Genomic DNA, 25,238 nt, shown 5'->3' on the forward strand with positions numbered 1-25,238 from the left:
TGGGCTGTTCTCAGGGCGAAAGGAATCCATGCACTCTCGGTTTCACTCTCTGTCATTTTTATTTTATTTATTAAAGGGATACTAAACCCAATTTTTTTCTTTCATGATTCAGATAGAGCATGAGATTTTAAGCACCTGTCTAATTTACTCCTATTATCAATTTTTCTTTGTTCTCATGCTATCTTGATTTGAAAAAGCAGTACTGTAAGCTTTAGAGCAGGACTATTTTTGTTCAGCACCTGGGTAGCACTTGCTGATTTGTGGCTAAATGTAGCAAACCAATCAGCAAGCTCTACCAAGGTGCTGAACTAAAAACGGGAGGGCTTCTAACCTTTTATTACTGCTTTTTCAAATCAAGATAACATGAGAACAAAGAAAAATTGATAATAGGAGTAAATTAGAAAGTTGCTTAAAATTGCTTGTTCTATCTGAATCATGAAAGAAAAAAATGTGGGGTTAGTATCCCTTTAATCTTAAATATTTTTTTAAATGTTAATTGTTGCCTGCAGGGGAAAACAAAACAAATGGAGATCCAAAGGAGCCTGGCCGATGACTCACAGCTATGAAGCCTGTAGAAAGCGTGAGAAGGGGGGTGGGGGGGGGTGGCGGAGGGGATGGTGATTGGATCTCTCAAATACTGCGGTCAAAATTGCATACTAAGGTATGCTATCACTTTAGTGAATTCAGAGTAAACAGACAGTCACTGCCATATAGGAATATCCAGATATATCATAAAACATCAGTGCAGTTCATGCTGGTTAATGTAAAGACGTCTCTTTTAGATGGCAATTCCAAACCTGTGTTCACATCTACTACCGTAGTGCTGTACTGTGCCCCAATAAACAGTCCACTTAATCCAAATACTCTATAACACCTATCTTCGTGTTATGTGCTTGTGCTTGTGTTGGTAGCTGTGTGTAACATAACATGGAGCAATACAGTGTGAATCTCCCAAATTATAAACAAACACTTATTGTTGGTTACTCACAAGTCCTCCAACAGGGTTGCTAATAATTAGATGAAAATGGGTTTAACAAAGATTTTCAGCTGGGCTTGTTGTAATCTGCTATATAACCAGTGAAATAAGAGCTTTATATCCTTCCCATAAATAATGCAGCTCACCCTCAGCTCTGGACAAAAATAGAGACTGTGGATCGTTCCCCTGCAGGTCCCTAAAAACGTGAGCATGCTCACTCCTGGCCAAGGTATACATGAAAAACAAAGTAAACTGAGGAGCACCGCAGCAAGTATAGGGGGTAAAAAACAATATTTATTAACTATACGTTAAAAACGTGCAGGTTAAGGATGAACCTAGTAAATTCAGAGAGGGTACGTGGAACAAAAGCAAAGGCTGACATGTTTCGGCAGAACGCCGTACTCTACGCCTAATGTAAAAACCGTTAAACGCAGAATGCATTAAAAACATAACCAAGAGCACTTATAGGGCAAGAGGTACACACCTACTCAGTAACCCCATATACATGGACTCCTCCTCCCTTACGAAATTGATTTCATACATCCCTCCCTAATGCTATTAGCTCTTGCTGTGCTTTAATCAACAGTATCCTGAACAGACTTGTTCGCTTCTAGGACTAATTTGTGCTCTGAGCCCTGCGGGGTTGGTGAATTGTACACTGGTTCATAGTCGTTAGCCTCACATCCACTACATCGTGTGACACTGTGTGCCATAACAATACTCGTTAGGTTTGCATTGTATAGATCCTAACCCTAGATGCTCATGCCAAAATTCCGTGATGTGTGGCTGTCACCTTAAACGGATGGGGGGGGGGGGGAAGGTTAGGGGGAAATTGGCTAGTGTTAGCCCAATCTTGAGATAACAGTACACTGTAAGGTTTGTTAAATGCCTATATAGGCCTCGCTTCCATTGAGTCGTTAAAAATGGAGCCGTAAGCTACCGAAGCGGCCGACAGCTAAAAGTAATTTACGGCTGCATTTTAGTACCAGGTTTCCATTGAAAAGATTAGCGTGTTGCGCGCAGTCGCTCTTTTCGTGTAGCTGTAAGTTAACGTTGTGTTAACGCTTCCATCTAACGTCGGATTTCTTGAAAATCAATTAGTTGCTAAGGTAACCCGACCTTACGCTATAGAATTTACGTTTAACGTCCGTGCTTCTTACCTGTGATCGCCTCTCAAGAAAAATAAAAAACACTTATCCATATTTTTAATAATCAAATACTATTTTCTAATATAATTATATTTAACACTTCATAAATATAAGTAATATTTATTGCTGCCCTAGGCATAGGTCTAGTTTGCATTCTGTATATATGTTCTTGCATATATTATTATATTTAAATATATATTGATATTTCTATTAGAATATAAGTTCAACTATTTCTATACATGAGACAACAATAAATATTACTTATAACAATTTATTTCTACATTAAAACACTTGCATTATTTGCAAGTTTTATAATTTAAATAGAAAATAGGTCTCAGAAAGCACAATTTTCCTCTTTTACACCTAGTTGAGCTGGGGGTAATATTTCTCAATGTTTCGACAGCCTCCGACAATGTATTAACGGTTAGCGCTTTCATTGGAAACCTGGTATAATTTATCGATTAACGGCTTCTATTACTTTCTATGGGACGCGAAGATCTTTTCGGCAGCCGAAGTCCGGCTGCCGATATTGAGGTATAACGCGCCATTGGAAACAGTCGATAAACGATATTGCTTCCGACAGCATATTTATCGGTTTGCGAGTGCACGCAAACTGAATTACGACTCAATGGAAGCGAGGCCTAAGTCGGGGCAATATATAAACAGTTACAAACTTTTATAAACTTTTGCTTTGGCATTTAAGAAACCTTACAGTGAACTGTTATCTCAAGATTGGGCTAACAATAGCCAATTTCCCCTAAACCTTTCTCCCCCCCCCCCCCATGTGTGTATCTTTGTTAAACCCATTTTAATCTAATTATCAGCAACCCGGTTGGAGGACTTGTGAGTAACCAACAATAAGTGTTTGTTTATAATTTGGGAGATTCATACTGTATTGTTCCATGTTATGTTACACATAGCTACCAACACAAGCACCAGCACATAACACAAAGATAGGTGTTATAGAATATTTGGATTAAGTGGACTGTTTATTGGGGCACAGTACAGCACTACGGTAGTAGATGTGAACACATGTTTGGAATTGCCATCTAAAAGAGACGTCTTTACATTAATCAGCATGAACTGCACTGATGTTTTATGATGTATCTGGATATTCCTATATGGCAGTGACTGTCTCTTTACCCTGAATTCACTAAAGTGATAGCATACCTTAGTATACAATTTTGACCGCAGTATTTGAGAGATCCAATCACCATCCCCACCCCCCCATCTCACACTTTCTACAGGCTTCATAGATGTGAGCCATCGGCCAGGCTCCTTTGGATCTCCATTTGTTTTGTTTTCCCCTGCAGGCAACAATTAACATTTAAAAAAATATTTAAGATTTATAAATAAAATAAAAATGACAGAGAGTGAAACCGAGAGTGCATGGATTCCTATCTCCCTGTGAACAGCCCAAGAAAGGGATTTAGGGCCTTGGGATTGTAATACAGTATTCTCAACATATAAAGGCAATTACAATTTAATTGCACTATTTGAGGAAATGGAATTTCTACTTATAAAAGAGAATAAGTTGAAATGGGACATTAGAACTCTACAGAAATACCACGAGTTGGTTATCATACCGAGGGGCTTGAGACTTAATAAGTTCCCTACATTCATTGCAGAAGATAAAACCTTCAGCGAACTATGGAATGGTCATTTAACCAATTGTTCCCTAAAGCTGATCTTACTAATAATCAGCTTTAAAGAAAAAGCTTTGGAAGAGATTTCCTTAAACATTAAGCCGGTACAGGATGAATTAAACAACCGCAGTAAGGAACCCTCATTTGCCAAATTTGACAAGACACTCCAAGAAGTGGTAGCTGAGGCCAAAACTCTACTTTTGGAAATTAAACACACAAAATATATCCAAGATCAAATGGACTATGACCAAAATAAAGTCTATGTGTGGAATAGGAAAGACCGCTATGCAGAAAGAAAGGAACAGAGTAATGAATACTTTCGTCCAAACAGGCAGAGAGGGGGCAACAGACACAGGAGGAATAGGGGCCGGAGAGTGAACTTTTATGAGAGTGAAGGGGAATCCTGTGGTCAAGGATCAGCATCTGGCGGTGAAGGCCGGCAGTCTGTGTACCAAGGGGCACAGGGAGGAGCGTCCGTCAACCAACAAGGACTCACTGACGTCTCGGTCAGACCCAAGGAGGGAGAAAACACATTACCCCCCATTCTAAAAAATGCCCCTTACTCCTCTCGCCAGACATCAAACTATAGAGACCCAGAAACCTCAAGAGGTGAACTGAGATTCACGAGTGAGGTGGAGAAATCCCAGTTGCCCAAAAAGCTCCCGAAGGGGGGGGGGGGGAGGAAACCAAGGACCCCAATTTCAACAGAAAGAGGACCAATACCAACAGAGGGAACAGGGCAGGTATCATCTGAGAAGAGGCCAGAAGAAGGGACGATACAGAGAAGGAATGTAATCAACCTCTCTAAACATGAATTGACTGGACCAGAAGTTGAGATCTTAAGTCTGGGCTTAACATTTGTTCCCACGAATAGCTTTAACATCTTTAGAACTCTACTCGATGTTAATAGACTAATCAGAAATCTGATCTTGAAGAAATTCTTCTCTTCTAAGTCTGATTCAACATTTAATGAGGGTCATGTTTCCATTTCCCAGCTCCAGGAATTAGAACCCTATAGGTCATCTGGGGAATTCCTTGAGAATATACACCTAGAATTCCAAGAGCATTGTGATATACAGGTTTAAGAATCTCTTCAAGGTGACCACTTGCTACAGGGGGCAGAGAAACCGAGGGCTCCGACCCTAAAGCCCAAATCCTGCTTCTATCCGATTTAAAGTAGAGGTGCTACCTTGGAGAAATTCAAAAAAAGGGTAGAGGTAGATCTCAGAAAACTTTACTATACTACGGAACGGGGGAAAACACAAAATCTTAACACGGCACACAAAAAGGCCCTGAACAGCCTCAAAACCAATAATGATTTGGTAATAAGGGCTGCGGATAAGGGTGGAGCTGTGGTAGTGCTGGATAAAGTGGATTTCATCAAAGAAGCACACCGACAGCTCCTAAATGAAGAGGATTACATACCACTAATTGGTGATCCGACAAGAAATTTCCAGAGACTATTGGCCTCCCTTGTTGATGACGGGGTGGAACTAGGTGTTATTGATCAAGATACCAAGTCATATTTATTAGTGGAAAATCCAACTATCTCTAAATTCAATCATCTCCCCAAAGTCCATAAATCTTTGCGAAACATACAGGGGAGACCAATAGTCAGTGGGATTGGATCCCTTTTGGAACATCTGTCTGAATGGCTGGATATTTTACTCCAGCTGTTGGTGGGGGACATGTGGAGTCATCTTTTGGACACCAAACATGTCTTGAACATGTTATCAGACATGACTTGGAAACAAGAATATCAGTGGCTCACGGTGGATGTCCGATCTCTATACTCCACAATACCCCACGGTAAGGACCTGGAAGCGGTGAAATTCTTCCTGGATAGGATAGGAAGTATACTAATGATGGGGGATTTGTGGAGTATGTGATTGGAGTTACCAAGTTTCTACTGACTCACAATTATTTTGAGTTCAATGGTGAGTTTTACCTCCAGAGGCGTGCGACTGCAATGGGGGGTTAATTTGCCCCCTCCTATGCCAACCTGTTTATGGGTTGGTGGGAGCTGTCCCACGTCTATAGGGTGGGCAACCCCTACATACAGGATGACTTCCTCTTCATTTGGAAGGGTACGGAGGAAACACTAACCAGATTTGTAGAATACTTGAATGCCAATGAAGTTGGCATAAGTTTTACTTCTGAGTCACATAAATCAAAAATACATTTCTTTGACTTAACACTCAGAGGCATCCCAGAACACACCATAGAGTCAGAGGTTTATCCAGTTGCCACCCGAAAAGGGTTTTCCAAGGGGTCACGAAAGGTCAGTTCATACACCTTAAAAGGAACTGCACAAATGAGGCTGAGTATGAAAAGCAAGCAGATGACCTAATTGAGAGGCTTAAGGAGAGAGGGTACAAGCCATCGTCCATTCAAAAAGCTAGGAGAATAGTTAAAATACTGTATAGAAAGAAACTATTGGCTAAGTCCAAGAACATATTGATCAATAGGGAAACCAAACCCAGTGATAAGGTGGTATTCATTACGGAATATTCCGAACAGTATACACAGATCTGTGGAATAGTTAGGAAACATTACCCCCTAATTGCAGCAGATGATGGTCTCCAAAGAGTGGTGGAGGGGGGTTTGAAATGCGCATATAGGAGGGGAAGAACGGTGGGCAATCTAGTGGCTCCCACCAGACTGAGAAAAAACACAGAGGACAACTCCTCCTGGCTTAGATTAAATGGAATGTATCACTGCAACCACTTGACATGTGTGGCCTGTGTGAAGGCACAAATGGGCAGTGAATTCAGGTCTTTGGTTACAGGGGAAACATTCCAGATCAAATCTTGCCTTCATTGCTGCTCAACATATATTGTTTACGTAATCTCCTGTACCCAGTGTAGACTCCAATATGTGGGTCTTTCCACAAGGGAAGCACGGGTCAGAATTAAGGAATATCTAGCGGACATTAGGGCAGGTACCCTTACAACACCACTCATCAACTACTTTTCAAGATTTCATGACAAAGATGTGAGGAACTTTAAATGGAACCTGATTGAGAGGGTCCTACCCGGAAAATCGGGGGACAATAGGTCAAGGAAACTAGGAGAGAGAAAGAGGCCTTCTGGATATTCAGGCTACGGACCAGAATACCAGAGGGCCTCAATTTCCGAGTCTGACCTTATTAATTTTTGGTAAACAGTAGTTTATACAGTAGTTGGTTTAGTCATAGGATCAGCAGTAAATGATATTCCCATATCATATATAATCCACCCATCACTGTAGCTAGCCACCCTGTTTATTCATGCTCTTGTATATACTCTTGCATTAGGGCCCATCTGAACAACTATCATTATATTTATTTGAGAGGTATTACATTTCTCTTGAACATCAGTACATTAGAATATATAGTCTTCTCCAGGTTTTATTAGCTATAAAGCCCCCCACCCCAACTGTAGAGTAACACACCCCTTTTTTCATAGTGTTTTAAAGATTTAAACATTTTGCAGATAAGCAAAAGTTTATAAAAGTTTATAACTGTTTATATATTGCCCCGACTTGATAGGCATTTAACAAACCTTACAGTGTACTGTTATCTCAAGATTAGGCTAACACTAGCCAATTTCCCCTAAACCTTTCCCCCTCCCCCCTCCGTTCAAGGTGACAGCCACACATCAAGGAATTTTGGCATGAGCATCTAGGGTTAGGATCTATACAATGCAAACCTAACGAGTATTGTTATGGCACACAGTGTCACACGATGTAGTGGATGTGAGGCTAACGGCTATAAACCAGTGTACAATTCACCAACCCTGCAGGGCTCAGAGCACAGATTAGTCCTAGAAGTGAACAAGTCTGTTCAGGATACTGTTTATTAAAGCACAGCGAGAGCTAATAGCATTAGGGAGGGATGTATGAAATCAATTTCGTAAGGGAGGAGGAGTCCATGTATATGGGGTTACTGATAGGTCAGAATTAGAGTAGGTGTGTACCTCTTGCCCTATCAGTGCTCTTGGTTATGTTTTTAATGCAGTCTGTGTTTAACGGTTTTTAAATTAGGCTAAGAGTACGGCGTCTGCCGAAACATGTCAGCCTTTGCTTTTGTTCCATGTACCCTCCCTGAATGGTTTTACTAGGTTCATCCTTAACCTGCACGTTTTTAACGTATAGTTAATAAATATTGTTTTTTACCCCCTATACTTGCTGCGGTGCTCCTCAGTTTACTTTGTTTTTCATACTCACAGCCGGCCCCATCGCGCCATTAAACTCAATGTAGCTCGCTCCCGCTCTGGTCTGGAAGCAGGAGCGAGCTACATTGAGTTTAATGGCGCAATCGGGCCAGCTGTGAGTAGACAGCTGCCCAGATGCACTTAGAAAACAAAACAGACCCGCTCAGTAGAGCAAGGACCGGCGGCAAGAAAATCTGTAGTTTATAATAAATGATGGCTGCAATATTATGTTGTATAAAGCTAGCTCTAATTTAATATTATATAATTCTGCATGTGCAGAATTATATAACATTATTTTCTAGGTTTATTGCCCCTTTAAGGGCAGTAAAAGAGCTGAATGCCCCTTTAATGCCCATACAAATGTCCCTTTAGGGGCAATGGATAGCTTAGGTTTTTTATTTTGGGGGGTTTGGTTGGATGTTTTTTTTTTACTGGTATGTGGTAATTGGTATTTTTTAATTAAAAGAGCTGTTTTTTAAGGGCTATTGGTAGTTTAGTATTAGATTACTGGGTGTTTTTATTTTGGGGGGATTTTTTATTTTTATAGGGATATTAGTTTAGGTTTACATTTTTTATTTTGGATACCTTTGTTTATTTTTTTCTGTAATTTTACTTTTTTTATTTTTTGTAACTTTAGCTTGTTGGTTTGTATTTTTTAAACAGACTGCCCTATATTTAAAAATAAAAAAAAAGTGGGTTGCTATACTTGAGCCTTTGGGTTGCACTTCCCTGGGCCAAACATTGCCAGTCCTGTTAGGTCTAGTTTCCATTGCTCTTGTAAACTGAAACAAGTACCTCTATTAAAGTCTATGGAGATGTTTTATGTTACCACAAGATTACATAGGTTACAACAGCAATGGAAACTAAGCCTTAGTCTGTTTTTTCAGTTCCGATAATTAGACAATCGTCAATTTTCAGAGCTAAATTACATGAAAAGGGGGCAAAATAAATAATGAACGTATTTAGCAAATTTAGTTTACTGTGCATAACTATACAGTTTATATCAAAATCTATACATGCTCACTGTCCCTTTAAGATCACAGGTGTGCTAGGACATACATTTGAATTTCCAAGTGTGCTACAACCTACTAAATGAGTTTGAGAACCACTGCTGTAGTGTAGAATTCACAATCTGTTAAAAAGAATTTAAAAAGCCAGTAAAACGTGTGTTATTTATAATAATGCGCTTGCAAACAAGCCTTATGTAGAATGATGTTCTCATCGCTTTATCGAAAATATAAGAAATAAAACGCGGTTTATTTTTAATCTCTATAACGAAAAGGAGAATAAACCAGATCCGCGCCAGACCACGCCATACCGGGGCTACAAACAACCTGTATACAAGGGTTAAACTATGTGGGATGAGCGCAATGCATGATGTCATGTGTGAGGGCTGGAATGAAGAGTATGTGGCAGGCCCTGAGCTACTTGCTCTCTCACCACCTCTCATCCTACAAATGCAGATTTGTGGTATAATCAGGGCTCCTCCCAGACTCGCAGCATTATTGTAGCCCAGTGTGCAGCTTCAGTTACTGGCTCCGGAGTTGGCTTTACTTGTGTGATCTCTGCTCTAGGTGAGTGTGTGCTGCTAGTGTAGGTGAGTGTGTGCTGCTAGTGTAGGTGAGTGTGTGCTGCTCTGTAGGTGAGTGTGTGCTGCTCTGTAGGTGAGTGCTCCTTACAGCTGGCGGGTGCAATCTGATGATGTGATCGTAGTACTAGCACAAGGCTGGTGTCAGAATACGCATTATATTTACACATGGAAAATGGTTTTAGTAAATAAGTGCTGCAGCTGGGAGATTTTGCTACTACTGACTTGTGACTGAATATTATGTAAATGTATACTGTCTTTTTTTGTTGTTGTGAAAGTTATAATTATTTACAAAGTTAAGGGTCAATCCTACAACTATTGCTAAAATAAGCGAGTTCCAATAATGGGGAGCTAAACATTTATGTTTGCTTAATAATGTTTTAAAGTCGTGAGTAATTTTTATTTGATGGTTATCGAACATAATAGTGAATATGTTACTTTCAGTGTCTTAGACGAACCTCTATCCAACGCTAAGCTACACAGATAATTCACTAAAGTCAATACAACAGCCCCCCCCCTCTCTATCTCTTCTCATTTTGAAGTGAGTACCTGGGAGATTCAACCAATTCTACTGTGAATTATGGCGCTATTAAGAATAGTTTTGACAGCAAATATGCGTCTGTTTGTAGAATCTATTAATAAATATGTATACTGTTTGTGAAGCTAAGTTTTATAGGGCTCTTTTTAGTTAAAACATTTTGATTTTTAACCAAATTCCCTTCTCACACTTTGTGTAACATAAAAAAGTTGCATATTTGGCAATAATTCCAGATTAGGATATTGTTATTGTTTGAGATACATACAGTAGGTATGATTTTCCTGTTTAGGTCACTGACCATAGCCTTATCTAAGGCATCAAAGAATCACATCAAGGTGCAAAACCTTGTTTGTTTAAATGAAAAGTGTACTCTAAAACATTCTCCCCTTTAAAATGTTCCCAATGATCAATTTTACCTGCTGGGGTGTATTACATTTTTTTTTACAAATAGCTAATTTACTTTATATCAGTATTTGAAATTGCTGATTTTGCATGAAGTATCCCTACCTATACTAAAAGTTTCTATACTTAACCCCTTCATGTCGGGGGCAAGTGTTCGTTCTGATGTAAACCCTTGCTTTAAATATCACACAATTGTCTATGTGATCACGTGATTTCAAGGTCAGGATTGGATCACTTGGGACTGCCTACGATGCTAGGCATAGTCCAATATATATATATATTTTTTTTTTCCAATTCACTAAAAGGAGGAGGGCGCAGGATGCCATATACGGTAGGAAGTTCCATGCCATCCTACAGCATTAAGCTGTGTGCTGCAAGGACGGCATGAAATGTCCTAAACGCGTGTAGTAGTTAAAGGTACAGTATACACTCATTTTCATATAACTGCATGTAATAGACACTACTATATAAAGAATAAGATGCACAGATATTGGTATAAAAATCCAGTATAAAACTGTTTAAAAACTTACTTAGAAGCTCTCAGTTTAGCTCCGTAGAAAAGGTAGTTGGAAAGCCCACTGCAAGTGGCAAATAAGACACTCCCCCTCCCCCTTCTTTTGCATATGAAAAGACCCTTTACACAAACAGCAGCAAGCTGGAGAAGGTAGCTGACGGTATTCACATAAAATTTTGGGGCTTGGTTAGGAGTCTGAAAATCAGAGCAATGTTATTAAAAAAATAAGCAAAACTATACATTTTTTTTTTAAAGAAAAAACCTTTATGGGCTATATAAATAGATCATCTACAAAACATTTATGCAAAGAAAACTGGGCAGTACAATCACATCCTGACCCATCCTGTGACACCAGAAGAGCATGATCCTGCTGATGTGCTACTGAATCTAAGCATCCTCTTAGATGGGTCACACATGCACGGTAGCTGCGCACAACTTGCCACTCATAGGGAATGTAATGCAATACTGATCTATCATTTTAAGAAGTAGCCAATCAGAAGTGATATCATCCAAAGTCTATAGATGTGAGCTCACAAGGAGCCTGTCTGGTAGGGGATAAGCAGAGTGCTACCATGTATGAGTGGTTGTGTTGCTGTAAACTCTGAAAACCGCTATAACTGTTTATGCTAACACTTTTCCTATTGCTTAGCTGTCCCAAAATCCTTGAACACTTTCTGTTATAGACTAAAACAGCTTTAATGACTTGACCCTTGAATTTGTTTATAGCAGCATAAGTCAGTCCCAATAAGGAGATAAGAGAGGGGGGGGGAAACTTCTAAGCTGTGTTTGTATTTCACAACAAATTTTCTTCCTTTTTTTTTTTTTTTTTTTTTTTTTTTGTTTTTGTTTTTTTCTTTCTTTTTTTTTACATTAAAGGGACAGTCTAGGGCAGTGGTCTCAAGGTAAGGGCTAAAACAAGCAGAAATGGATACAGTACTCACAAAAGCACGGAGGGGCTTACCAAACCCAAGTAAATCAAATAAAAGGATAATCTCCAGCTGTAGTGAGCAAAGTGACTTTTTTTTATTTTTCATGCAAGGTCAAACACAGCAACGTTTCGGGCTAACAATAAGCCCTTTTCAAGCAAAAAAAAAAAGTGCTTATTGTTAGCCCGAAACGTTGCTGTGTTTGACCTTGTATGAAAAATAAAAAAAGTCACACTGCTCACTACAGCTGGAGATTATCCTTTTACTCAAGGTACCAGCCCCAGGGCCAAATGCGGCCCTCAAAATAGTTTAATCTGGCCCTCCCTTGTTTAATAGGTAAACCATTAAAGGGACACTGAACCCAATTTTTTTTCATTTGTGATTCAGAGCATGCAAATTTAAGCAACTTTCTAATTTACTTCTATTATCATTTTTTCTTCGTTCTCTTGCTATCTTTATTTGAAAAAGAAGGCATCTAAGCTTTTTTTTATTCAGAACTCTGAACAGCACTTTTTTATTGGTGGATGAATTTATCCACCAATCAGCAAGGACAACCCAGGTTGTTCACAAAAAATGGGCCGGCATCTAAACATACATTCTTGCATTTCAAATAAAGATACCAAGAGAATGAATAAAAATTGATAATAGGAGTTCATTAGAAAGTTGCTTAAAATGTCATGCTCTATCTGAATCACGAAAGACAAAATTTGGGTTCAGTGTCCTTTTTTAATTTGGGCTGTCAATTTTTTATTTTTTTTAGGACTCTAAGATGTGTAACTAGTTGATGTTCTATATAGGCACTCACAAGATAAATATAAAGCATCCAGTGTAGACTCCATCCATGCCCAACTATAAGAGACTTCTGTTTTGGAAGTAAATTGCAAAGTCTCTTACAATTGTGTGCTCTATCTGAATCATGAAAGTTTTTAAAGGGACAGTGAAGTTAAAATTAAATCTTGTGATTCAGATAGAGCACCCAACTATAAGAGACTTCCGTTTTTACGTCCATTAGCAAATCGTGCAGTCTTTTTAAATGCACACATTCTGAGGCACCGGCTACTACTGAGCGTTGCAAAAATTCAGTGTTTTCTAAGTTTTGTATCTAGTCATTTCTTACAGCAGCTTAATATATGTAGTATCTGGCTCTAAAGGAAATATCAATAGGTAAAAATGTAATATCACATTTAATAAAAATAAAATGTGCCTGACACAATACAAACAATAATGACATATTTTTTTTTTTTTACAACATATGACATAAGTTACTTTTCTTTAGCCATTTATAGTTATTGGATAAAAGTCAACACAGCTTCATCCATTGGTTAGTACAAAGCGGGATACCATGGAAAAGAATCGCTCTGAATAAAACACAAAAATCCCATTTACAAGAGAAACAGGTCCAAACATCAGAAGGTGTATTTTCTTACATAAACCGACTATGGATTGTTAGTTCCTTTGTCCCCTTGTTTTTACGGAATTCCTTCGTAGCGTTTGTTCCAAACTTTTGTTTCACCACCGCCTACTGAAATCAACCCTTGTTGGGATTCAAACTACGGAGGCGGGTTGCAGACATTACACAGAACAAAAAATTCACAGTGTACACGTGCATGAGTCTGAAGCACTAAAGGAAACTTTAACATTTTTCAGAAAAAAATATCTACTGCTCATTTTTAAAATTCAGAGTAAGTGCTGTTGTGTAGTATTTTTATTTTACACTTGTTAATTATTCCAGGGGTTTGACAAATCTTTTTTGTTTAAAATTTAGTAAGAATATTTGAGCTAGACAGAGGTATTTGTATATAGATATATGGAGAATAACCCACAAAGTTAGGAGCCAAGGGTAAAATAATTCTAGGAGACAATGACTCCTTGGTTTCTGAGTTTGTTGGCCCTGGATTATGTTATTCTACTGTAAAGGGACAGTAAACTTAGAAAATAATGTTATGTAATTCTGCACATAGTGCAGAATTATACTGTATAACATTAGCTTAGCACCAGCTTTGTAAAGCAAAGGGTTAGATATATATTTTACAACGAAAACAGAACGCCTCTTTTGTCTCTGAGCGGGGTCTGTTTTCTTCTCCTAAGTTCATCGTGGCACGCTGTCTAATCACAGCCAGCCCGATCGCGCTAGACCAGAGTGGGAGCGAGCTACATTGAGTTTAATAGTGCAATCGGTTTGACTGTCCTTTAATTTTGACTTTAGTGTGTCTCTTTAATACACTCCCAGCAGGTCAAATGGATTATTGGGAACACACAACATGGGAGAAAATGTTTACAGCACAATGTCCCTTTAATGCATAATGTGTAAAAAAAAAAAAGTTGAGAAACTGCTGCAAAAAAGAGGAAATGTTTAAAGGGACACTCAAGTCAAAATAAACTTTTATAATTCAGAAAGAGCGTGCAGTTTTAAGACACTTAACAATTATCACATTTTGCACAGTCTTTTTATATGTACAGTTTCTGGGGAACAAGATTCTACTGAGCATGTGCACAAGTTCACAGGGTATATGTATACTAGTCTGTGATTGACTGATGTCTGTCACATCATACAGGGGGCCGGAAAATGGGAGAAAAAATTAATTTGTCAGAAAAAATTACTGCTTATTTGAAATTCAGAATAAGTTCTTTTGCCTTATCTTTTCATTGTGCACTTCTGTATGCAATTCTTTGAGTGGTCCTTCAAAGGGACAGTCAAGTCCAAAAAAAACCTTTCATGTTTCAAATAGGGCATGTAATTTTAAACAACGTTCCAATTTACTTTTATCACCAATTTAGCTTTGTTCTCTTGGTATTCTTAGTTGAAAGCTATGATAATTTCTAAGCCCTTGAAGGCCGCCTCTTATCACATGTTTTTTTTATTTGCTTTTCACAACAGGGGAGAGCTAGTTCATGTGAGCCATATAGATAACATTGTAATCAAGCCTGTGGCTAGTGGCAGACACTGCACTAATTGGCTTAAATGAAAGTTAATAGATATAAATAAAATGTCATGTGATCAGGGGGCTGTCAGAAGATGCTTAGATACAAGTTTATCACAGAGGTAAAAAGTATATTAACCTTTTAACGCCGTTATGCCGTTACTATTCAGTCATAAGTACACTGGGCTTTAGTGCCGTTCTGACGAAATAGAACGTCATAACCGTTGGCTGTCCTAAAGCCAACAGCGCTTCCATGATGTGATCGCGGTCTGGAGGGCGTGCCCTAGCGTCACAGGGACGCCCCCCTGACCCGATCCCATCATTGAAATCTCGCAATTGCGTGCACGATCGCAGGATTTCAATTTGTTTACATCGGAACGTTGTTCAGATGTAGACAAATTAACCTGGTAATCAAAGGGTTAATATAACTGTTGGTTATGCAAATCTGGGGAATAGGTTATAAAGGGAATATATATCTTTCTTTCATGTAATTAGCAAGAGTCCATGAGCTAGTGACGTATGGGATATACATTCCTACCAGGAGGGGCAAAGTTTCCCAAACCTCAAAATGCCTATAAATACACCCCTCACCACACCCACAATTCAGTTTTACAAACTTTGCCTCCGATGGAGGTGGTGAAGTAAGTTTGTGCTAGATTCTACGTTGATATGCGCTCCGCAGCAAGTTGGAGCCCGGTTTTCCTCTCAGCGTGCAGTGAATGTCAGAGGGATGTGAGGAGAGTATTGCCTATTTGAATGCAGTGATCTCCTTCTAAGGGGTCTATTTCATAGGTTCTCTGTTATCGGTCGTAGAGATTCATCTCTTACCTCCCTTTTCAGATCGACGATATACTCTTATATATACCATTACCTCTGCTGATTCTCGTTTCAGTACTGGTTTGGCTATCTGCTATATGTAGATGAGTGTCCTGGGGTAAGTAAGTCTTATTTTCTGTGACACTCCTAGCTATGGTTGGGCACTTTGTTTATAAAGTTCTAAATATATGTATTCAAACATTTATTTGCCTTGACTCAGAATGTTCAACTTTCCTTATTTTCAGACAGTCAGTTTCATATTTGGGTTAATGCATTTCAATTTAACATTTTTCTTACCTTAAAATTTGACTTTTTCCCTGTGGGCTGTTAGGCTCGCGGGGGCTGAAAATGCTTCATTTTATTGCGTCATTCTTGGCGCAGACTTTTTTGGCGCAAAAATTCTATTTCCGTTTCCGGCGTCATACGTGTCGCCGGAAGTTGCGTCATTTTTTGACGTTATTTTGCGCCAAAAATGTCGGCGTTCCGGATGTGGCGTCATTTTTGGCGCCAAAAAGAATTTAGGCGCCAAATAATGTGGGCGTCTTATTTGGCGCGAAAAAATATGGGCGTCACTTTTGTCTCCACATTATTTAAGTCTCATTTTTTATTGCTTCTGGTTGCTAGAAGCTTGTTCTTTGGCATTTCTTTCCCATTCCTGAAACTGTCATTTAAGGAATTTGATCAATTTTGCTTTATATATATATGTTGTTTTTTCTCTTACATATTGCAAGATGTCTCACGTTGCATCTGAGTCAGAAGATACTACAGGAAAATCGCTGTCAAGTGCTGAATCTACCAAAGCTAAGTGTATCTGCTGTAAACTTTTGGTAGCTATTCCTCCAGCTGTTGTTTGTATTGATTGTCATGACAAACTTGTTAAAGCAGATAATATTTCCTTTAGTAAAGTACCATTGCCTGTTGCAGTTCCTTCAACATCTAAGGTGCAGAATGTTCCTGATAATATAAGAGATTTTGTTTCTGAATCCATAAAGAAGGCTATGTCTGTTATTTCTCCTTCTAGTAAACGTAAAAAATCTTTTAAAACTTCTCTCTCTACAGATGAATTTTTAAATGAACATCATCATTCTGATTCTGATGATTCCTCTGGTTCAGAGGATTCTGTCTCAGAGGTTGATGCTGATAAATCTTCATATTTATTTAAAATGGAATTTATTCGTTCTTTACTTAAAGAAGTACTAATTGCTTTAGAAATAGAGGATTCTGGTCCTCTTGATACTAATTCTAAACGTTTAGATAAGGTATTTAAAGCTCCTGTGGTTATTCCAGAAGTTTTTCCTGTTCCTAATGCTATTTCTGCAGTAATTTCCAAAGAATGGGATAATTTGGGTAATTCATTTACTCCTTCTAAACGTTTTAAGCAATTATATCCTGTGCCGTCTGACAGATTAGAATTTTGGGACAAGATCCCTAAAGTTGATGGGGCTATTTCTACCCTTGCTAAACGTACTACTATTCCTACTTCAGATGGTACTTCGTTTAAGGATCCTCTAGATAGGAAAATTGAATCCTTTCTAAGAAAAGCTTATCTGTGTTCAGGTAATCTTCTTAGACCTGCTATATCTTTGGCTGATGTTGCTGCAGCTTCAACTTTTTGGTTGGAAACTTTAGCGCAACAAGTAACACATCGTGATTCTCATGATATTATTATTCTTCTACAGCATGCTAATAATTTTATCTGTGATGCCATTTTTGATATTATCAGAGTTGATGTCAGGTTTATGTCTCTAGCTATTTTAGCTAGAAGAGCTTTATGGCTTAAAACTTGGAATGCTGATATGGCTTCTAAATCAACTTTACTTTCCATTTCTTTCCAGGGTAACAAATTATTTGGTTCTCAGTTGGATTCCATTATTTCAACTGTTACTGGTGGGAAAGGAACTTTTTTACCACAGGATAAAAAATCTAAAGGTAAAAACAGGGCTAATAATCGTTTTCGTTCCTTTCGTTTCAACAAAGAACAAAAGCCTGATCCTTCATCCTCAGGAGCAGTTTCAGTTTGGAGACCATCTCCAGTCTGGAATAAATCCAAGCCAGCTAGAAAGGCAAAGCCTGCTTCTAAGTCCACATGAAGGTGCGGCCCTCATTCCAGCTCAGCTGGTAGGGGGCAGGTTACGTTTTTTCAAGGAAATTTGGATCAATTCTGTTCACAATCTTTGGATTCAGAGCATTGTTTCAGAAGGGTACAGAATTGGTTTCAAGTTGAGACCTCCTGCAAAGAGATTTTTTCTTTCCCGTGTCCCAGTAAATCCAGTAAAAGCTCAAGCATTTCTGAAATGTGTTTCAGATCTAGAGTTGACTGGAGTAATTATGCCAGTTCCAGTTCCGGAACAGGGGATGGGGTTTTATTCAAATCTCTTCATTGTACCAAAGAAGGAGAATTCTTTCAGACCAGTTCTGGATCTAAAAATATTAAATAGTTATGTAAGGATACCAACGTTCAAGATGGTAACTATAAGGACTATCTTACCTTTTGTTCAGCAAGGGAATTATATGTCCACAATAGATTTACAGGATGCATATCTGCATATTCCGATTCATCCAGATCATTATCAGTTCCTGAGATTCTCGTTTCTGGACAAGCATTACCAGTTTGTGGCTCTGCCGTTTGGCCTAGCTACAGCTCCAAGAATTTTTACAAAGGTTCTCGGTGCCCTGCTGTCTGTAATCAGAGAACAGGGTATTGTGGTATTTCCTTATTTGGACGATATCTTGGTACTTGCTCAGTCTTTACATTTAGCAGAATCTCATACGAATCGACTTGTGTTGTTTCTTCAAGATCATGGTTGGAGGATCAATTTACCAAAAAGTTCTTTGATTCCTCAGACAAGGGTAACCTTTCTGGGTTTCCAGATGGATTCAGTGTCCATGACTCTGTCTTTAACAGACAAGAGACGTCTAAAGTTGATTGCAGCTTGTCGAAACCTTCAGTCACAATCATTCCCTTCGGTAGCCTTATGCATGGAAATTCTAGGTCTTATGACTGCTGCATCGGACGCGATCCCCTTTGCTCGTTTTCACATGCGACCTCTTCAGCTCTGTATGCTGAAGCAATGGTGCAAGGATTACACGAAGATATCTCAATTAATATCTTTAAAACCGATTGTTCGACACTCTCTAACATGGTGGACAGATCACCATCGTTTAATTCAGGGGGCTTCTTTTGTGCCTCCGACCTGGACTGTAATTTCAACAGATGCAAGTCTCACAGGTTGGGGAGCTGTGTGGGGATCTCTGACGGCACAAGGAGTTTGGGAATCTCAGGAGGTGAGATTACCGATCAATATTTTGGAACTCCGTGCAATTTTCAGAGCTCTTCAGTTTTGGCCTCTTCTGAAGAGAGAATCGTTCATTTGTTTTCAGACAGACAATGTCACAACTGTGGCATACATCAATCATCAAGGAGGGACTCACAGTCCTCTGGCTATGAAAGAAGTATCTCGAATTTTGGTTTGGGCGGAATCCAGCTCCTGTCTAATCTCTGCGGTTCATATCCCAGGTGTAGACAATTGGGAAGCGGATTATCTCAGTCGCCAAACGTTGCATCCGGGCGAATGGTCTCTTCACCCAGAGGTATTTCTTCAGATTGTTCAAATGTGGGAACTTCCAGAAATAGATCTGATGGCGTCCCATCTAAACAAGAAACTTCCCAGGTATCTGTCCAGATCCCGGGATCCTCAGGCGGAGGCAGTGGATGCATTATCACTTCCTTGGAAGTATCATCCTGCCTATATCTTTCCGCCTCTAGTTCTTCTTCCAAGAGTAATCTCCAAGATTCTGAAGGAATGCTCGTTTGTTCTGCTGGTAGCTCCGGCATGGCCTCACAGGTTTTGGTATGCGGATCTTGTCCGGATGGCCTCTTGCCAACCGTGGACTCTTCCGTTAAGACCAGACCTTCTGTCACAAGGTCCTTTTTTCCATCAGGATCTGAAATCCTTAAATTTAAAGGTATGGAGATTGAACGCTTGATTCTTGGTCAAAGAGGTTTCTCTGACTCTGTGATTAATACTATGTTACAGGCTCGTAAATCTGTATCTCGAGAGATATATTATAGAGTCTGGAAGACTTATATTTCTTGGTGTCTTTCTCATCATTTTTCCTGGCATTCTTTTAGAATACCGAGAATTTTACAGTTCCTTCAGGATGGTTTAGATAAGGGTTTGTCCGCAAGTTCTTTGAAAGGACAAATCTCTGCTCTTTCTGTTCTTTTTCACAGAAAGATTGCTATTCTTCCTGATATTCATTGTTTTGTACAAGCTTTGGTTCGTATAAAACCTGTCATTAAGTCAATTTCTCCTCCTTGGAGTTTGAATTTGGTTCTGGGAGCTCTTCAAGCTCCTCCGTTTGAACCTATGCATTCATTGGACATTAAATTACTTTCTTGGAAAGTTTTGTTCCTTTTGGCCATCTCTTCTGCCAGAAGAGTTTCTGAATTATCTGCTCTTTCTTGTGAGTCTCCTTTTCTGATTTTTCATCAGGATAAGGCGGTGTTGCGAACTTCTTTTGAATTTTTACCTAAAGTTGGGAATTCCAACAACATTAGTAGAGAAATTGTGGTTCCTTCATTATGTCCTAATCCTAAGAATTCTAAGGAGAAATCGTTGCATTCTTTGGATGTTGTTAGAGCTTTGAAATATTATGTTGAAGCTACGAAATCTTTTCGTAAGACTTCTAGTCTATTTGTTATCTTTTCCGGTTCTAGAAAAGGCCAGAAAGCTTCTGCCATTTCTTTGGCATCTTGGTTGAAATCTTTAATTCATCTTGCCTATGTTGAGTCGGGTAAAACTCCGCCTCAGAGAATTACAGCTCATTCTACTAGGTCAGTTTCTACTTCCTGGGCGTTTAGGAATGAAGCTTCGGTTGACCAGATCTGCAAAGCAGCAACTTGGTCCTCTTTGCATACTTTTACTAAATTCTACCATTTTGATGTATTTTCTTCTTCTGAAGCAGTTTTTGGTAGAAAAGTACTTCAGGCAGCGGTTTCAGTTTGAATCTTCTGCTTATGTTTTTCGTTAAACTTTATTTTGGGTGTGGATTATTTTCAGCAGGAATTGGCTGTCTTTATTTTATCCCTCCCTCTCTAGTGACTCTTGTGTGGAAAGATCCACATCTTGGGTAGTCATTATCCCATACGTCACTAGCTCATGGACTCTTGCTAATTACATGAAAGAAAACATAATTTATGTAAGAACTTTATGGGGTTATTTAAGCTTAACTGGAGCTTTTTGTAAGTATTTTAGATTTGTATAGGTTGAACTCGATGGACTTCAGTCTTTTTTCAACCTTATCTACTATGTTACTATGTTACTTACCTGATAAATTCATTTCTTTCATATTAGCAAGAGTCCATGAGGCCCGCCCTTTTTTTGTGGTGGTTATGATTTTGTATAAAGCACAATTATTCCAATTCCTTATTTTATATGCTTTCGCACTTTTTTATCACCCCACTTCTTGGCTATTCGTTAAACTGAATTGTGGGTGTGGTGAGGGGTGTATTTATAGGCATTTTGAGGTTTGGGAAACTTTGCCCCTCCTGGTAGGAATGTATATCCCATACGTCACTAGCTCATGGACTCTTGCTAATATGAAAGAAATGAATTTATCAGGTAAGTTCTTACATAAATTATGTTTTTTAAACAACAAAAATTATGGTGTTGACTGTCCCTTTAAGAGTTAGGAGCCCTTACACAAAAATTATTGTAACAGATGAGATAAACAAGTCTTGCTAAAAACACGTGTCTATGAAACAATTCACAAATACTGAGCTGCGTGCATTTTGGTTAATTAGTCAGTCAGCCTTTTCACCCATAAGATCAAAGATCAGGTGTAACTGTGGAGCTTTATGGGTCTTGTTTTGTGCAGCATAATCTTTTGGTTGCTGGGAGAAAACTGCAAAATCTCTGTAATCCTGTAAATGAATAAATTAGGATTTAGCCGAATACAAGTTGACATATTCCATTGGCTGTAGAGAGAGAGTTTATAAAAGCTTGTTTACCTATTTACATTTTATAGTTCATTTAGTGTTTACAAAAATCTTCATACAGCTTGTAAAAGCATCTCTTGTGAATACAGTATATTATGGAGCACTAAATGCTTAAAGGGACAGTCAAGTAAAAAAAAAATATTTTCTGATTTAAATAGGGCATGTCATTTTTAAACAATTTTCCAAATTACTTTGATTACCAATTTTGCTTTGTTCTCTTGGTATTCTTAGTTGAAAGCTAAATCTAGGAGGAATATATGCTAATTTCTTGGACCTTAAAGGCCACACCTAATGTGAAAGAATTTTGACAGTTTTTCACCACTAGAGGGCATTAGTTCATGTGTTTCAAATTGATAACATTGAGCTCAGGCACGTGAAGCTCCTAGGAGCAAGCACTGATTGGCTAAAAATGAAAGTCTGTCAAAAGAACTGACATAAGGGGCAGTTTGCAGAGCCATAGATACGAGGTAAAAAGTATATTATAACTGTGTTGGTTATGCAAAATTGGGGAATGGGTAATAAAGGGATTATCTACCTTTTTTAAACACATTCTGGTGTTTACTGTCCCTTTAAGACAATCTATTTTAATCCGGTTTCCCTTGACTTTTTATGGTTTAAAGTGCCATAAAACATGTTGAGATCTGTGCATATCCTAAAAGGGCTAATTAGGTAAAAAATAGTTTGCATAAAAAAAGTTAAAAAATTGCTGGCAAGTATTTTAAAATAATTTTCATAAATAAGCAAAATTAGTGACATAGCTATGCTGTCTGGAGTAGACTGATCCACCTCCCCCTATCAGTGTTTAGCATCAGTAACACAGGCATTGCATTTTAAGTGCGTTCACAGCGGCTTATTTGCATGCTCCATCAGATAATGACTGTTAAAGGGACATTATACACTAGTTTTCTTTGCATAAATGTTTGTAGATGATCCATTTATAAAGCCTATACAGTGTTTTTTTTTTGTATAGTTTTTCTTATTTTTAATTAACATTGTGCTGATTTTCAGACTCCTAACCAAGCCCCAAAGTTTTAAAGTATACTGATGTATTCCTACTCCAGCCCGTTCCTGTTTGTGTAGAGTCTTTTCCTATGCAGGGGGAGGTGTCTGTTTTTTTTATGCTATACATCCACCTTTTTTAGCAGAGCTAAACTTGGAGATTCAAAGTAAGTTTTGTTTTTTTGTTGTTGTTTTTTTTTAGATTAAATATTTTATTGATTTTTCAAAACAATAAACAAAGGTACAGAGTAATCACATTTGTCACATAATCAAGACCTCTATCTAAAATAACAGGCAATCCCTCAACATATTTGTAAGATTAAGATCACACGTAGGCATTGGCAGGTACAATTCAGGTTTGAACTTAACAGAAAATTAATATATAGACAGAATGAAAAATATGACTTTCACAGCTTTTTTTTTATAAAAATAGGAGGTCTGCAAAGAAATCTAGCTTCCCATGAAACGCAATATATTTTTTCTAATGCTAGAACATAATCAACTTCCTTTAACCACGTAGTTACTGTAAACAGTGCAGGTTTCTTCCATAATCTTGGTATTAAGCGCTTCACGTAGTTAGGCATACATTGGAATAGACGCTTCCTATAGATGCAGGGGATGCGTGGTATGTCGTTTAGTAGAACAATAGTGGGTGTAAGTGTTATTGAGGTTCCCAATACAGTATTATAGCACTTAGAAATTTCAGTCCAGAAAGTGCAGAGGAGAGGGCAGGACCACCAGATATGGGACAATGTACCCTTTTCTCCACAATGCCTTCAGCATAGGGAAGATGAGTTTCGGAAATATACTGTGGAGGCAGGTACCACCTGGAGAGTAATTTTATAGTTAATTTCGGCAATGATTATGGAGATAGACGATCTTTTCGTCTCAGTAAATTATAAGGCTCCATTGAGGCTTGGTCAGATTACTTTTAAGCTCTGTTTCCCATCTGGAGATATGGGAGGGTTTTCTAACTGGGAAGGACCCTCTTAACATTTTATAAATCATGGAGATGTGGGACCTAAGGATTGAAGGGGTAGTGCATAAGGTTTCAAAGGGGGTGAGTGGTCTAGTAAGGTCCTGTTTATAGGGGCTTGTGGATATGGCATGTCTAACTTGGAGGTAGGGAAACCATTGATGGAAAGGAGACCTCAGTAATTGAGAGAGTTCAATTTGTGGATGTACTGTGCCTTTATCTAGCACCATATGAACTGGGATATTCGTGGGTATACCCGCCAGATTTGGCGTTTTGGATAGCTTGGGTGTCTAAGAGGCTCGGGTTGTTAAAGTGAATGTAAATTTTGATGTTTAAGTGCCCGGTTTTTAAAACTTTGATTAAAAACAGGGGCACTTTAATTAATCAAAATTTACATTTCACTCCTGTTGTGACAAAAAACTTACCTTTTAAACTTCACAGCAGCTGCTGCTTCCTCCGGTCTCACAAGCCATTTCTGATGTCAGAAATGATTGATAGGTCATCCTCCAATCACAGATTCCCCCCCGGGGGATTCAGTGTCTGATTCACTGCTGTGATTGGAGGAAGCCAGATACCTCATTTTAGACCCAGGAAGAGGCTTTGAAATAGGTGGAGGAAGCTGGAGCCGCTGTGAAGATTAAAAACTAAGTTTATTTTCACAACAGGAGTGAAATGAAAATATTGATGAATTAAAGTGCCTCTGTTTTTAATCAAAGTTTTAAAAACCGGGCACTTTAGCATCAAAATTTACATTCACTTTAAGGAGGGGGGTTAAAGGGGACATTAAGCTAGATATTGTTTTGTCAAGGGCCAGTAATCTGTCCCAGACCCGTAAGGTAGCCGCTACTAGGTAATTTGTGCTAGCTCTGGGGGGGTCTCGATTTGGCGTGGATCCAGCACTATTTACCCATGTTATGTCCTCCTTTCAGGATACGTTCTAGTTGGACCCAGGGCTTGTTTGGATGAGAATGATTCCAGGCAGTGATGTGTGCCAGGTGGGCTGCTCTGTAATAATCTATAAGGTTTAGTACTCCTAGGCCCCCATGTTCTCTACTAAGATATAGAGTGTGCCTGGACACCCTTGGTTTTTTATGTGCCCATATGAAGAATTCAAACTGTTTTTGTTGACAGGATAAGTAATTTAGGGCAAGATCTAATGGGGGAACCTGAAATAGGTACAGGAATTTAGGGAGTAAATTCATTTTTATAGCATTAATGCGTCCTAGCCAAGAGTGATGGTCCTGCCTATTCCAAGTCTCAAGAGAGGACAATGACTCATTCTGTAGGGGTAAATAATTAAGATCAAAAAATTATGTCGGATTAACAGGAACATCCATTCCCAAATAGCGCACTTTATCTGTAATCTGAAATTTAGTATGACTAGAAAGAAATCGAAGTTCGTCCTCTGAGGTATTTAAGGGCATAAGTAGTGATTTCCCCATATTGATAGCAAAGTTAGAAACCTGTTTGTACGCTTCCAACTCTGCAAGGAGGGGAGGTATGGAGGATATAGGGGAGATATACGTAAAAATATCATCTGCGTATAGGAGGCATTTTTGGTGCACTTCACCAAAGGAAATGCCCTGAATATTAG

At 38.7% G+C, this 25,238-nt stretch overlaps 1 protein-coding gene across 1 annotated transcript in view; it reads left to right on the plus strand.

The window, feature by feature from the left end:
- The first annotated feature begins 9,392 nt into the window (after positions 1 to 9,392).
- Positions 9,393 to 25,238, plus strand: part of CSRP2 (cysteine and glycine rich protein 2) — a 253,393-nt gene continuing 237,547 nt past the window's right edge. Inside the window, exon 1 of the mRNA XM_053716762.1 lies at positions 9,393 to 9,537. The gene's annotated coding sequence lies outside the window, so the exon portion shown is untranslated. The remainder of the gene's footprint in view (positions 9,538 to 25,238) is intronic.

Source organism: Bombina bombina, chromosome 6 (genome assembly GCF_027579735.1).
Source record: "Bombina bombina isolate aBomBom1 chromosome 6, aBomBom1.pri, whole genome shotgun sequence".
Lineage (NCBI taxonomy): Eukaryota > Metazoa > Chordata > Amphibia > Anura > Bombinatoridae > Bombina > Bombina bombina.